Here is a 13,449-nt window from a genome sequence, read left to right as displayed (position 1 = left end):
ATCATCATACTGTTGTCTGTGTTTGTTTGTTTTTTTTTGCTTAATCTCTTCACCTTTTTCACCCAGCCCTTGCAACCCCCACCCCTCTGACAGACATCAGTCTATTTTCATCTAGGAGTCTGCTTCTACTCTTTTAGTTTATTTTGTTCACTGGATTCCACATATGAGTGGAATCATATGGTACTTGTCTTTCTCTGACTGACTTATTTCATTTAGTATAATGTTCTCTAGGTCTATCTATGCTGTGGCAAAGGGTAAGATTTCCTTCTTTTTATAGCAAAGTATTAGATTGTGTAAATATACCACCACTTTCTTATCCACTCATCTACTGATGGATGCTTGGGCTGCTTCCAAATCTTGGCTACTATAAATAATGCTGCAGTGACAATGGAGGAACATATATTCTTTCAAATTAATGTTTAGGGTTTCTTTGGAATATTCCCCAAAGTGAAATCACTGGGTCGTAAGGTGGTTCCCTTTTTAGTTTTTTGAGGTAACTCTATACTGCTTTCCACAGTGGCTGCACCAATCTGCATCCCCACCTACAGTCCATGAGGTTCCCTTCTCTCTACACCATCACCAACTCCTGTTTGATGATTTATTGACCATAGCCACTCTGACAGGGGTACGATGATATTTCATTGTGGTTTTAATTTGCACTTCTCTGATGATTAGTGATGTTCAGCATCTTTTGGCCTACTGGCCATTTGTATGTCCTCTCTGGAGAAATGTCTATTCAGGTCCTCTGCCCATTTTTCAATTGGATTTTTTGGGGCAGGTATTGGTTTGTATGAGTTCTTCATAAATTTTGGATATTAACATCTTATCATATGTATCATTGTCAAATATGTTCCCATTAAGTGGGTCTTTTCACTTAATTGATGGTTTCTTTGGTTGAGCAAACACTTTTTAGTTTGATATAGTTCCATTTGTTTTTTTTTCTTGTTTCACTTTTTGAGGCAATGTATCAGAAAAAATACGCTATGAGAAATGTCTGAAATTTTACTGCCTGTTTTCTTCTAGGAGTTTATGGTTTTGAGTCTAATATTTATGTCTTTAGTCAATTTTGAGTTTGTTCTTGAGTGTAAGGTGGTCCAGTTTCATTTTTTTGCACGTATCTGATCAATTTTCCCAACACCATTTATTGAATAGACTATCTTCACCCAATTGTATGCTTTTGCCTCCTTTGTCAAATATTAATTGACCATAAAGGTGTGGGTTTATTTCTGAGTTCTCTACTCTGTTCCATTGATCTATATGCTTTTATACCAGTACCATGCTTTTTTGATTGCAGTGGCCTTCAAGTATAGTTTGATATCACATAGCTTGATTCCTCCAACTTTTTTCTTCTTTCTCAAGATTGCTGTTGCTATTCAGCATCTTTTGTGTTCCCATATAAATTTTTGGAATATTTGTCCTAGTTCTGTGAAATATATCACTGGTATCCTGATAGAAACTGTGTTAAATCTATAGCTTGCTTTGGGTAATATGACATTTTAATGATGTTAATTGTTCCTATCGCCAAACATGGTATATGTATCTTCTTCCATTTCTTTCTTCAGTGTCTTAGAATTTTCCAAATACAGGTCTTTTACATCCTTGGTTAAATTTACTCCTATGTGGTTTTTTTGATGGATTGTAAATGGGATTTTTTCTTAGTTTCCCTTTCTGATAGTTTATTATTGGTGTATAACAATGCAGCTGATTTCTGGGTATCTGCTTTGTATCCTGTTGAATTCATTTATCATTTCTAGTAGTTTCTTTTTGGTGAAATCTTTAGGATTCTTTATATACAATATCATGTCATATGTGAATAGTGACAGTTTTACTTCTTCCTTTCCTATTCAGATGCCTTCTATTTCTTCTTGTCTGACTGCTGTGCCTAGGACTGCCAGTACTATGTTGAATTAGAGACGTCCCTGTCTTGCTCCCAATCTTAAGGAAAACACTTCTAGTTTTTGTCCATTGAGTACGATGTTGGCTGTGGGTTTGTCATATATGCCTTTTTATATGTTGATGTATGTTCCCTCTATTACCACTTTTTGGGGAGTTTTTTTCATGAATGGGTACTGGATTTTATTAAATGTTTTTTCTGCATCTACTGATAGGATTACAGGGTTTTTTTCCCTTCATCTTGTTTATGTGGTGTATCGGGTTTACTGATTTGCAGATATTGCACTAACCTTGCATCCCTGGAATAAATCCCACTTGATCATGGTGTACTGTCCTTTTTACTTTTAAGAAGAATATAATTTAATATAGCAATTAATTTCTATCACAAAGTGTCCAATGCTATGCTTTTCCTTTTAATAAATACAAATGCATAAAAATACTTCCTTTTGCAGAGACTGCTCTTTTCTTTCAAATTATATAAATCCTAGAATAGATGCCCTCCTTTATTATTCTAAAGCTTCAAATATGCATATTACCCAATAAATTATCTACCCATATACATTACAATTTTATCTACATTTAAAAAACCCTTTTATAATATATTCATAGTTTCTTTTCCCAACCCAATTAAAATGTTACTTTTTATTATGAATATAAAATATTTGTATCTAAAAAGGAAATAATCTAATTTTTATTAATAATAACCTTATCACCTAATAGTACCTGCTATATTTGAGGTCACCAGTGTTAGCTGAACTGCATTATTAATAAACACTCAGTAGATAAGGGGATGGATGGAAAAGCTGCACACTTATGCTTTTGATCCATGCAGTGTTTCAATATTTATCCCAAAGTGTAGTAAATCCTCCCAAACTATACAATCAAACAAACACACAAAACCTTTATGCTCAGGACTTTGTCATCTCTTTCCATAAAGATGTCTAAGAGGTTTGATCTTATGTATGACCAGCTTTCATAAATGGGATACATGATGCCCCATCAATCACAACAGTCTTTCTTGGCAGTCACTCTGTTTTCTGGGTTCTCAAATAAAATGTATCCACTGACCATTTTTGAATGGTCTTATTTAAAGCGATTAATCGAGAATGCATTTTGTAATCACTCTGATTCTCCAGACATAATTCTAAAGTTCCTGAAACTTCCATGAGGAATTTCTTGTACTTCCTGGTTTCAGCTATTCAACAATCCCAGAGAAAAGAGAATGACACAAGTTGGTCCTAGATTCTGGCCACTGGTTGAAAATAAGAAATGCAACCCAACACTAAAATTATACAAAACACAACCTTTGAAAAAGACTGGTACAGTCTTTAAGGGGGCATCATTTTTTATTTGCCAAGATTATACAAAGTAAATTGTGAGTTAAGGAAGAAAATCTATCAATAACAGAAACTACCCTCTGTAAGAGCACAGAGAGACAGTGATAATAGAAAGAAAAGACAGTCTATAAAACATTGATGAAAGCAACTGAAGATATAAATTAATAGAAAGAAACCCTATTTTCACAGATTAAAAAAATATTAAAATGTCCATACTACCCAAAGTAATTTACACATTAAATGAAATCCTTATCAAAATTTTAATGGCATTTTCACAGAAAAAAAAATTCTAAAATTCACATGGAACCATGAAAGATCCCAAATAGCCAAAGCAATTTTGAGAAACAAGAACAAAGCTGGAGGCCTGACACTCCCAGATTTCCATATGTATTACAAAGCTACAGGAATCAAAACAGTATGGCACTGGCCTAAAAAAGAAATATAGAACAATGGAACAGAACCAAGAGCTCAGAAATAAACCTATATATAGTCAAATAATTTTTGACAAAAATGCCAAAAACACACAATGGGGAAAGGATAGCCTTCAATAAATGATGCCAGAGAAACTGGATATCCACATGCAGGGTGAAATTAGACTCTTATTTTGCACCATATGCAAAAATCAACTCGAAAGATTATTTATTTAAGTAAAGATTATTTATTTAAAGATTAAAGAAAGATTATTTATTTAAGACCTGAAACTATAAAACTCCTAGAAGAAAGCACACAGGAGAAAGTCCTTAACATTGGTCTTGACAGTGATTTTTTTTCATATGACACCAAAAAGCTCAGGCAACAAAAGCAAAAATAAACTAGTAGAACCACATCAAACTAAAAAGCTTCTGCAGAATAAAGGAAACAGTCAACAAATCAAAAGGCAACCTACAAACTGGCAGAAAATATTTGCAAATGACATATTTGATAAGGGCTTAATATCCAAAATATATAAGGAACTCATACAACTCAGTAAAAAAAACACAAAACCTGATTAAAAAATGGGCGAAGAACACGAATAGACACTTTTCCATACAAATGGCCAACACATATATCAAAAGGTGCTCAACTTTACTAATTATCAGGGAAATGCAAATCAAACCACAATGAATATCACCTCACACCTCTTAGAATGGCTATTATCAAAAAGATAAAACAAGTGTTGACAAGGATGTGCACAAAAGGCAACACTTCTAAACTCTTGGTGGCAGTGTCAACTGGCACAGTCATTATGGAAAACAGTATGCAGGTTCCTCAAAAACTTAAAACTAAACTACCTTGTGATCCAGCAATCCCTATATTGTATAGCCCAAAGGAAATGAAATCAGTACCCTGAGAGACATCTGCAGACCTATGTTCACTGCAGCATTACTGACTACAGTCAAGACGCGGCACAGCATTAGGGCCCACGAATGGATGAATGGGTAAAGAAACGGTGGTGGGTGGGTGCGTATAAATAAAATAAGCCAGACACAGAAGGAAAAATATTGTATAATCTCACATGTGGAATCTCAAAAAATGGAATCACAGAAGCAGAGAGCAAAACTTTAGTTACCAGAGGAAAGGAGGCAGGGGAAATGGAAAGATGCTGGTCAAAGGGTACAGTTTAAAAGACCTAATAATGTACACCATGATGACTCTAGTTAATAACATCATGTTGTATACTGGAAAGGTGCTAAGAGGGTAGATTTTAGGTGCTCCCAGCACACCAAACAAAAGTAACTATTTGAGGAAATGGATATGACAATTTGCTTGATTGTAGTAATCATTTCACTAAGTATATAAAAACATCATGTTGTACACCTTCAATATATATAATTTTATTGTAAAAAATAGGTAAACCCACTAATAGAAAAGGATATTCTATATTATAAAGTTATTTTCTCCTTTTTTAAAGTTAATTTCCAGGATCTGGTAAGATTAAAATGTTACAGGGGAGGTTACAGAGAACGCTGTCTGACTTCAGTGGGCACAGAAAGCAGGCACACAAACGCCAGATATGACCGCCCCTAAAAATGAGGCATGCTCCCTGCTCTGTCTTCTACTAGGCCTACTTTGCTAAAGATCAACCATTACTTCTCCTCCCATTTCCAAGGTAAGAGGGGAAGCAAAAGTAGCTTTTAGTCTATGAAAATACAAGTTTTATGTACCTAGTATAAAATGAAGTCCTGAGTAACTAATTAATGATGAGTTTTATTAAAATTTTTCCATTTTTTAAAACTGTCAACACTTTTCTGAAGACCTAACAGTATTGATTATTTTTCCAAGACAATAAAAACACAGTTACAGAACAGACAACAGGTTTACCATACTCTCAAATAATCTTCAACTAACATGAGAAACCTTAATAAATTATTAGCCACTTGTATCAAAACTTTGTTTATATCCACAGATAGGCTACCCTAAAGTCATCAGTACCTTATGTACATAGCCATCAATACATTCTCAGGTATCCCTATTTTAACAAGTAAGTTATACTTTACCTGGTATTCCTACTATCTTTACTAAAAGTTTCCTTTTACTTTTTTTGTTATTCAGTTACAGTTGTCCCCATTTTCCCTCCATTACTCTCCCCTGCCCTGCCCTCCCCGACCTCCCATATTCTATCCTCACCCTCACTCCCTGTTGTCTTTGTCCATGGGTCCTTTATACACATTCCTGACAACCTTCCCCCTTAAAAACTAGGTGGAACATTCCCAAAGATGATCTAACACCACTAGCCTTAACTTCTGCCTGTGTTACTGAAAAAGGAGGTAATTCTTTTGTGATAAATTCATTAAATGAATGCAAATGTAACCACTAGTTTAAAGTTAAACCTCAAGGAAAATAACACCTGTTCAAGGAAGAATTTTGAACAAATGTCTAATTGTACCAGGTTTAGTCATTCAGAAATGGAGACATTTATTCATGTCTTCATATCTGCACATTTTTTACTATTATGTGTCATGAGAAAATTCAAATGTAATATCCTAAGAACTCATGATTTATTTTAAGATACCCTGTATCATTTCACTTTAATCCTTCTAATACCAGGAATGTGGAAAAATAACCAGGATAGAGAAGTTTTGTTTTCACTGTGCTCCTACACAGAGGCAATGAAGGAGTACGATTCAACCAGCACTTTCCAGGACAGATGAGCAACAGTACACCATAAAATGCCAGAGCCACAGGGAGCCATAAAGACTCTCTAAGAAAGACTTTGAGTGAAAAAATCAAACAATAAATTTACATTTTGATACAATGTCCACCCACCCTACTCAAAACATTTATGAATGAGAGGTAAATTAAAAGAGAAACCCAGTAAGATGAAGACGGACATCGAAACGAGCCAACTGTCTTCCTCCCCAGAAAAGTAGAGCTGTGACCAGGACTGAAGTCGGAAACACATGGGCCAGCGAATCCCAACCCTTTTCACCCCATGGCACACATACACTGATTACTAAAATTCTATGGCACACCAAAAAATATCATTTCTGCCAATCTGACAAAAAATAGGTTTAACTTTGATTCATTCATACAGGATGGCTATTAGTCATGTTGGCTGTTGCCATTTTTTTTAATTGACAATCTAAGCGAAAAGAAGCCCATGTCCCTGACTAAATAGTCAGGTATTGCATGTTTTAAAGACTCTTGCAGCACACTCGTGTGCATCTTGCAGCAGCACACCAGTGCGCCGTGGCACACCAGTGCGCCGTGGCACACCAGTTGAAAATCACTGCACTCGACTCAAGGTTAAAAAGAAGGCAATGGGAATAGGCTTCTGGTAACACTGTGAAACAGGAAGCAGCGGGAAATCTCTCTCCCAACCCAGACAATAACTGCTCTGACAGAACTGGGTGCCACACCTATTTTGGAACTGTGGGGACTGATGAAGGTATGTAATTTCCAGAGGGAAACCCAGATGGGTAAATTGCAGTTAATTTCAGTCCATTTCAGCTCTTAGCACAGTAGCAGCTACCCAGCCTCCACTCTTAGCCACTTGGAAAGTAGCTGCCTACATGTTCCTGGAGCAGCTTGCACACAGCTTGTGGGAACCAGGGTGGGCAAAAATGCCCCTGTCCTCCAAATACCAGGGATCGCTGTCCTGATTGCTGCGTCTGATCACAAAAGTGAAAACAAAGATACAGGCAGCCATGGTTGCTGTCCCTCCCCTTACTGTTACAAGTCCCTGCTCATCCAGCTGAAGTGATTTCCAAGGAATTTAAAGGACTTTTCCTCCCTTTCATTTTTTTTTCCTTTCAGAAACCAGCCATTAAAGCCTAGAATGTTTTAAAAACAACTGCATGCACAGAGAAAGTAAGGAAGTGGTCATGCATGCACAGGGTGAGGATGAGAAAAAACCTGAGAAGACCTTTCCACTTCAGGTTGACTCTCAGCATAGCGAGAGCGTACAAAAATAAGAAATGAAACAAAAACAATACCCAAAAAACCCCAGCAAACCCTGGGAATGGGGGAGAATCTGATTTCCAGAATTACCACATTATTATATTCACATGCCTAGTGTTCAATAAAAAATCACAGGGCACACAGAGAAACCAAAATGCGTGGCTCATTCAAAGGAAAAAAAAATAAATCAACAAAAACTGTCCCTTGAAAACTCCCTATATAAGATAAACTATCTTACAGATTCCCAAAGAAAGTCCAGAAAACAATGTGTGAACAAAATGAAAATATCAATAATGAGATGGAAAATCTATAAAGAAACACAAAAATTCTGAAGCTGAAAAGTGCAACTGAAATAAAAATTTCACTAGAGGAATTCAATGGTGAAATTGAGCAGGCAGATGAAATAATTAGTGAACGTGAAGGCAGGGCAATGAAAATGACTGAGTCTGAGAAAGAGAAAGAAAAATACTGCAGAAAAGAAAACAGAACCTAAAGAACCTGTGTGATACTAACAAGTGAACCAACATATGCATTGTGGGAGCCCCAGAAGAAAAACAGGGAAAGGGTCAAAGAGATTATCTGAAGAAATAATGCCTAAAAACCTCCCAAACTCGATGACTGACACAACTATAAATATCCAAGAAGCTCAATGAATTCCAAGTAGGATGAACTCAAAGTGACCCACAGTAAGATATGTTATAATCAAATTTGTCAAAACCAAAAATAAAGAGAATCTAGAAAGCAATATGAGAAGGGAATTGTCATATACAAAAATCCAAACTTTGGAAACTAATCCAAAATACTGACTATAAACTATAATTAAAAAATAAACTTAAAAAATAAAATAAATGAAGAAATTTAAAAAGCCATATTCACTTCTAGAAGATTAGAAGTTATGAAAACATTCAGAACTGAAACAAAAAATGGTGACACACATGTGCATATATACATATATGTACATAACATGTTTATATCTAAAAAGAACTAATAAAAATCCTATAAATAAAGAATATGGTCACTAAAAAGTAACAGGTACGATAAAACCCTCAAATAGACACAGCTGAACAGAGAACTGGTGAACTGGAAGTTCAAACTGGACAATTTGCCTGAATGCAGCACACAGAACAAAGAATAAAAAGTGTAAAACAGTGCCCTGACGAGTGCGGCTCAGTGGGTTGAGCATCATCCTGCAAACCGAAAGGTCGCCAGTTTGACTCCCTGCCAGTGCACACGCCTGGGTTGCGGGCCAGGTGGCATGTGAGAGGCAGCTGATGGACATGTCTCTCACACATCAATGTTTCTCTCTCTCTCTAAAAACAAACAAATAAATAAATAAATAAAATCTTTTCTAAAAATGTAATACAGCAACTAATTGACATGGAAAACATATTGAGAAGATCCAATTTATGACAGTAAGTTTTAGAACAATGAAGAAGCAATGTTTATAGAAAAAACTGAAATTTTTCCAGAACTGAGGAAAAATTTCTCAGTTCTGGAAAAATGACTCTGACAAATGACTCTGGATTCCCAACAGGTAAATTAAACATCTAGATTCAGAAATGGTAAATTGCCCACACTTAGGAAGGAGGTCAGATACTCCAAAGCAAAAACAAAAAAAAAAGATCATTCTACACTACAGGAAAACTTGCTCTACCTTTTAACTCAAGCATTATACTCTTCATAATTGTACAATGCACTATCCAACAAAGAGTAAAGTTTATTGTTTTAGTTTGTGAATTGAAATGGTCAAGACAGTCATTTATGTCAAGAGAACGAAAACAGAGCCAGGAGGTCATGAGGAGGTTTGCCTTATGCTCCTTCCACCTTTGAACTTTTGAACCAGCAAGACCACATCCTGAGCTTTTTTACTTCCTCCTCACTGTGGCAACCAAATCCTCTGCACTCTTCATCTTGAAAGGAACCAATCTGTTTCATTAGCCAGAATCCTTCATTTGCATAGAGGATCTAAACAAGGTTCTAACTATTGAACTTTCCTGCTTGCATAGAAGCACATGATGGAACTTGGTTACCCCACAGTCTCGCCACCCAGACCTGAACAATCCTTTTGAACTAGTCATCATACCATGTTCGACAGCCAATCGGAGAAGTTCCATTTGTTACGCCTGTGGTTTTGCCTTTTAAGACCTGGCTTTCTTTGTCTTCCTCAGAGCATGTTTCAGGTTTTCCCCTGAACTTGTCTCCCAGATTCAAATCCTTTAAGACCGCAAATAAACTTCTGACTTGTTTTATAGCCTCAAATCTTTACTGGTTGACAATTTCATTTTAGCAAAGAATCTAAAATGGCTTATCAAATGATGCATGATACAATAGCACATACAAATATGTATAAAAAATAGAATCAGAGAAAATTAAACATAATAATAAAGACCAGGTAAAAATTTAGAATGTGGATATAAAGACTAAAGCTTCTCAGACTAATTTCTAGAAGGTTAAAGCAAAAAAGGGAAAGTTATCAATAATAAGAATTGCACTGTCCCAAGGAGGAGGCACAGGGTAAACAATGATGCTCCTAACCTTCATATAATAAATGGTCTTTAATGATCTGACAGGCAGTGTCCATGGTGGTACACCTACAATAAATGTGGTCTACTTCATCAGGCTATTTCTCAGATGGCTCTTGCATGACACAGTGCTGTCTGTTCCTCAGCTTCACCTCACACCACTCCCTGCATTACCTGGTAACATCCCAGCACTAACCAGTTTATATCCCAACCTCCTGAACACGTGCGCGTGCGCACACACACACACACACACACACACACCATTCAGCCTCTTCACATCCCCAGGACCTAGCATCATGCCAGTGATGAAGTAGGTGCTTGATAAAGGATTAAGATTTTTTAAAAGATTAAGACTGAACAAATTACTAAGTGAATAGTGACCGAGGTGTAAGCATGACCTCAACAAAAGCAGTTCTGCTGAGTGAAAATAATGTGGCCCCCAAATTCAGAATTGGTTTGATTCAAAAATAAAACCTACAACAATTAAATCAGAGGTTGCCAATTGGTACCCTTCAGAGAGGAAAAGTCTCTCCACACGTTTTATTTGTCATACGACACTATCAGCAATGAGGAGTATTAAACGAAAACTTTTAAGAAGGATGTATTACACCATGATCTGCCAATTATTTTACTTCAGCAGTTCCGGAAGACACGGTTCCTTCCATTCTGGATCTGCTCTCAATAGAAAACATCTTTCGTCATTCTGACCTTTCTACTCCTTGTTCCTAGTACTACACTTGGGAGTTACAACAAATTAGTCGTATTCAATTCACGAAACCCATAATGCTGGCTGTTTAAAATCTGCAGTTCCTTCAACCATCTTCACAAATAGCGTGATTCCCAGACTCACCACCCCCCTTGGTCATCTTCTTCTGGACGCCCGTCTGCCACCCCACACACATTCCATTGCAGAGTTTAGCGTGGGGAGAGTCTGGTCGAGAAGGCAGCTCACGTCTCTTTCAAAATGTGCCCGGGGATAGATTACCCGAAGGGAAGCGGTGGGATGCGTGGAGGACCGAAGACTCCGAGCAAGTTACTTTTAGGTAGTACCCCTAAGGGTTACTGGAAAAACACAAATGGGTTCATGCATGTGAGGTGCTGAGAAGAGTGCCTGACACAAAACGTCCCATATATGTCGTTTAACCTACAATACAGAGAGGAGTCCGTGAGATAAAACTGAAACTTATACAGAGAGATTGAGACAGGGGAAGCATTTTTTAAAATCATGGTTTTTGGTCAATGGTTGGAGCAGCAGACCCAAACTCGGCCAGCAAGTGAAGACACGTGCAGACCAGTGTGCCCTGTGTGAAAGGAGGCGGGAGGGAGGGAACGTTAGCATACAGCCCCCCCCAAACCCAGCTCTAGTTTAAATTCCCCCTCTGTGTATTCTCTGTGTCACCCTGGCCTGACACGAAATTCATTAATACAAATGATATCTGGGGAGGAAAAGAATGGGAGCAGCACAAGCAATAATTTCCTTTCACTTGTTTAAGATGTGGGATACAGAATAGCCATGAAAAGACAAAGCTAACTAGCAAATTTATGTGCCCAAGAATATGAATATTTACTCATATTCGGCATTTCTTCTCTTAATAGTTTTTAAATTTTTAAAAACCAAACTACATCAAGTATTTTGGGAGAAAAAATAGTCTATTTTCTCTCCAAATGTATTTCTAACCACTACTGCAAGCTGAGGCACACAAAAATAAAATAATTTTAAAAAATAAGTATCAAAATGCCCTGGCCAGGTAGCTCAGTTGGCTGGAGTATCATCCCGTGCACCAAAAGGTTGTGAGTATGAAACCTGGTCAGGGCACACGCCCAGGTTGCAAGTTCGATCCCTGGTTGAAGTGAGTATTGGAGGCAACTGATCGATGTTTCTCTCTCACATTACTGTTTCTCTCTATCTTTATCTCTCTCTCTCCCCTCCCTCCCTTTCTTCCTTCCTCTCTCTCTCTCCTCCTCTCTCTCCCTCCCCCCTCCCCCTACCCTGTCCCCTCCCTCTCTCTAAAATCAACAAACATATTCTCAGGTAAGGGTTTAAAAAAAGTACCAACAGGAACACAGAAAACAACCCTCAATTTTCTCTCAAGATAGTTATCCTTATAGTTCCACACGATGAGACGGGCAGAACAGAATGCCCCAAGTACACAGCCCACCACTTCTAGTCACTTTACCAGTGTTCCTTTAATAGCCGTGGCCAGAAAGCTAACTGCACAAAGCTAAGTTAAGTTATATTTTAAACTTCTATGCTGATGGGATTTACCAAAAAAGAACCCCACCACATACACATAATACTAACTTTATGGAGAGTATACCTAACTTCTTATAAATTTATCTTAAAATAATATAAAGAGCAAAAACTTTAAGTACACCAGTGCAATACTACAGCTTATTTGACAGGGCGTCCGAGTCTGCTCTGTGTTTGTCCACAGGCAAGGAGCCGCCCTTAAAGTCCACAATCTTTTCCTGCTCTTTCTCTCCAGCCACAGTAACCTTTTGTATCCTTCCTTCACTAGCAGCATTCTGCCAAAGACTACAGGAAGTATATTAATACACAGAACTTGCCTTTAGCAATTTCAGCTTGAGTATTGCAAATGATTTTACCAACACCTCAGTGGTTAGGTAACTGCAGTCAAAAGGCAGAGCTGATTTTACCCTTGTATTTAATGCTGTTTAGTGATTTACATGGCTTCTGTACTTTCAGAGATTTGTTCTGTTTGTATAAATAGATATGCAATGCATCTGTTATTTCTGGAGAGTTACAAAGTGAACTTCACAAACTATGCTTAAAAATAAACATTAATACTCTTGTAGGAAATTGAAAGTACCAAGCAACTTGAAAAAGTTCAGGGCTCAAATCCCTTCAAGTGTAAATACTAGGTTATGCAACACTATTTTCTTTCTTCTGTCATTCCCCTAAAAATGTCCTATAAGTTTACTCTGCATGTGCTTGAGGTACTATTTTTCAAGTTGCTATCATATGATCAATCCCACTTGAATTCTTTTCCTTTATAATACTTTTCTATTGGGATGGCTCATCCATATGATCTCCAAATTTCATAAATAACACTCAACCTTTTTGACCAATCGATCCTTTGTGTAGGGAATGACAACATACACCACTAGTAATACTTCTATAAAGGTAATTTTTCCCAACTGACTATAATGCCATCAGTGGCTTTGAGGAGAAGGGAGTTAATGTATTTAATTGAAAGATAACACACACCCATAGAATATAAACTTTATGAGTGCTGGGGCTTTTTTTTCCTTTTTCGGGTGCTGTGATACGCCCAGTACCTAGAAGAGTGCTCAGT

The 13,449-nt window shown here is 37.1% G+C and overlaps 1 protein-coding gene across 2 annotated transcripts in view; it reads right to left on the bottom strand.

Annotated features, from left to right (window-relative positions):
- FCHSD2 (FCH and double SH3 domains 2) overlaps positions 1 to 13,449 on the bottom strand; it is a 228,567-nt gene that overhangs the window by 157,915 nt on the left and 57,203 nt on the right. The gene's annotated exons all lie outside the window — the stretch shown is intronic.

Source organism: Phyllostomus discolor, chromosome 6, assembly GCF_004126475.2.
Source record: "Phyllostomus discolor isolate MPI-MPIP mPhyDis1 chromosome 6, mPhyDis1.pri.v3, whole genome shotgun sequence".
NCBI classification, from domain to species: Eukaryota; Metazoa; Chordata; class Mammalia; order Chiroptera; family Phyllostomidae; genus Phyllostomus; species Phyllostomus discolor.
The sequence above is the reverse complement of the archived record's forward strand: the minus strand, read 5'-3'. Positions and strand labels throughout refer to the sequence as shown.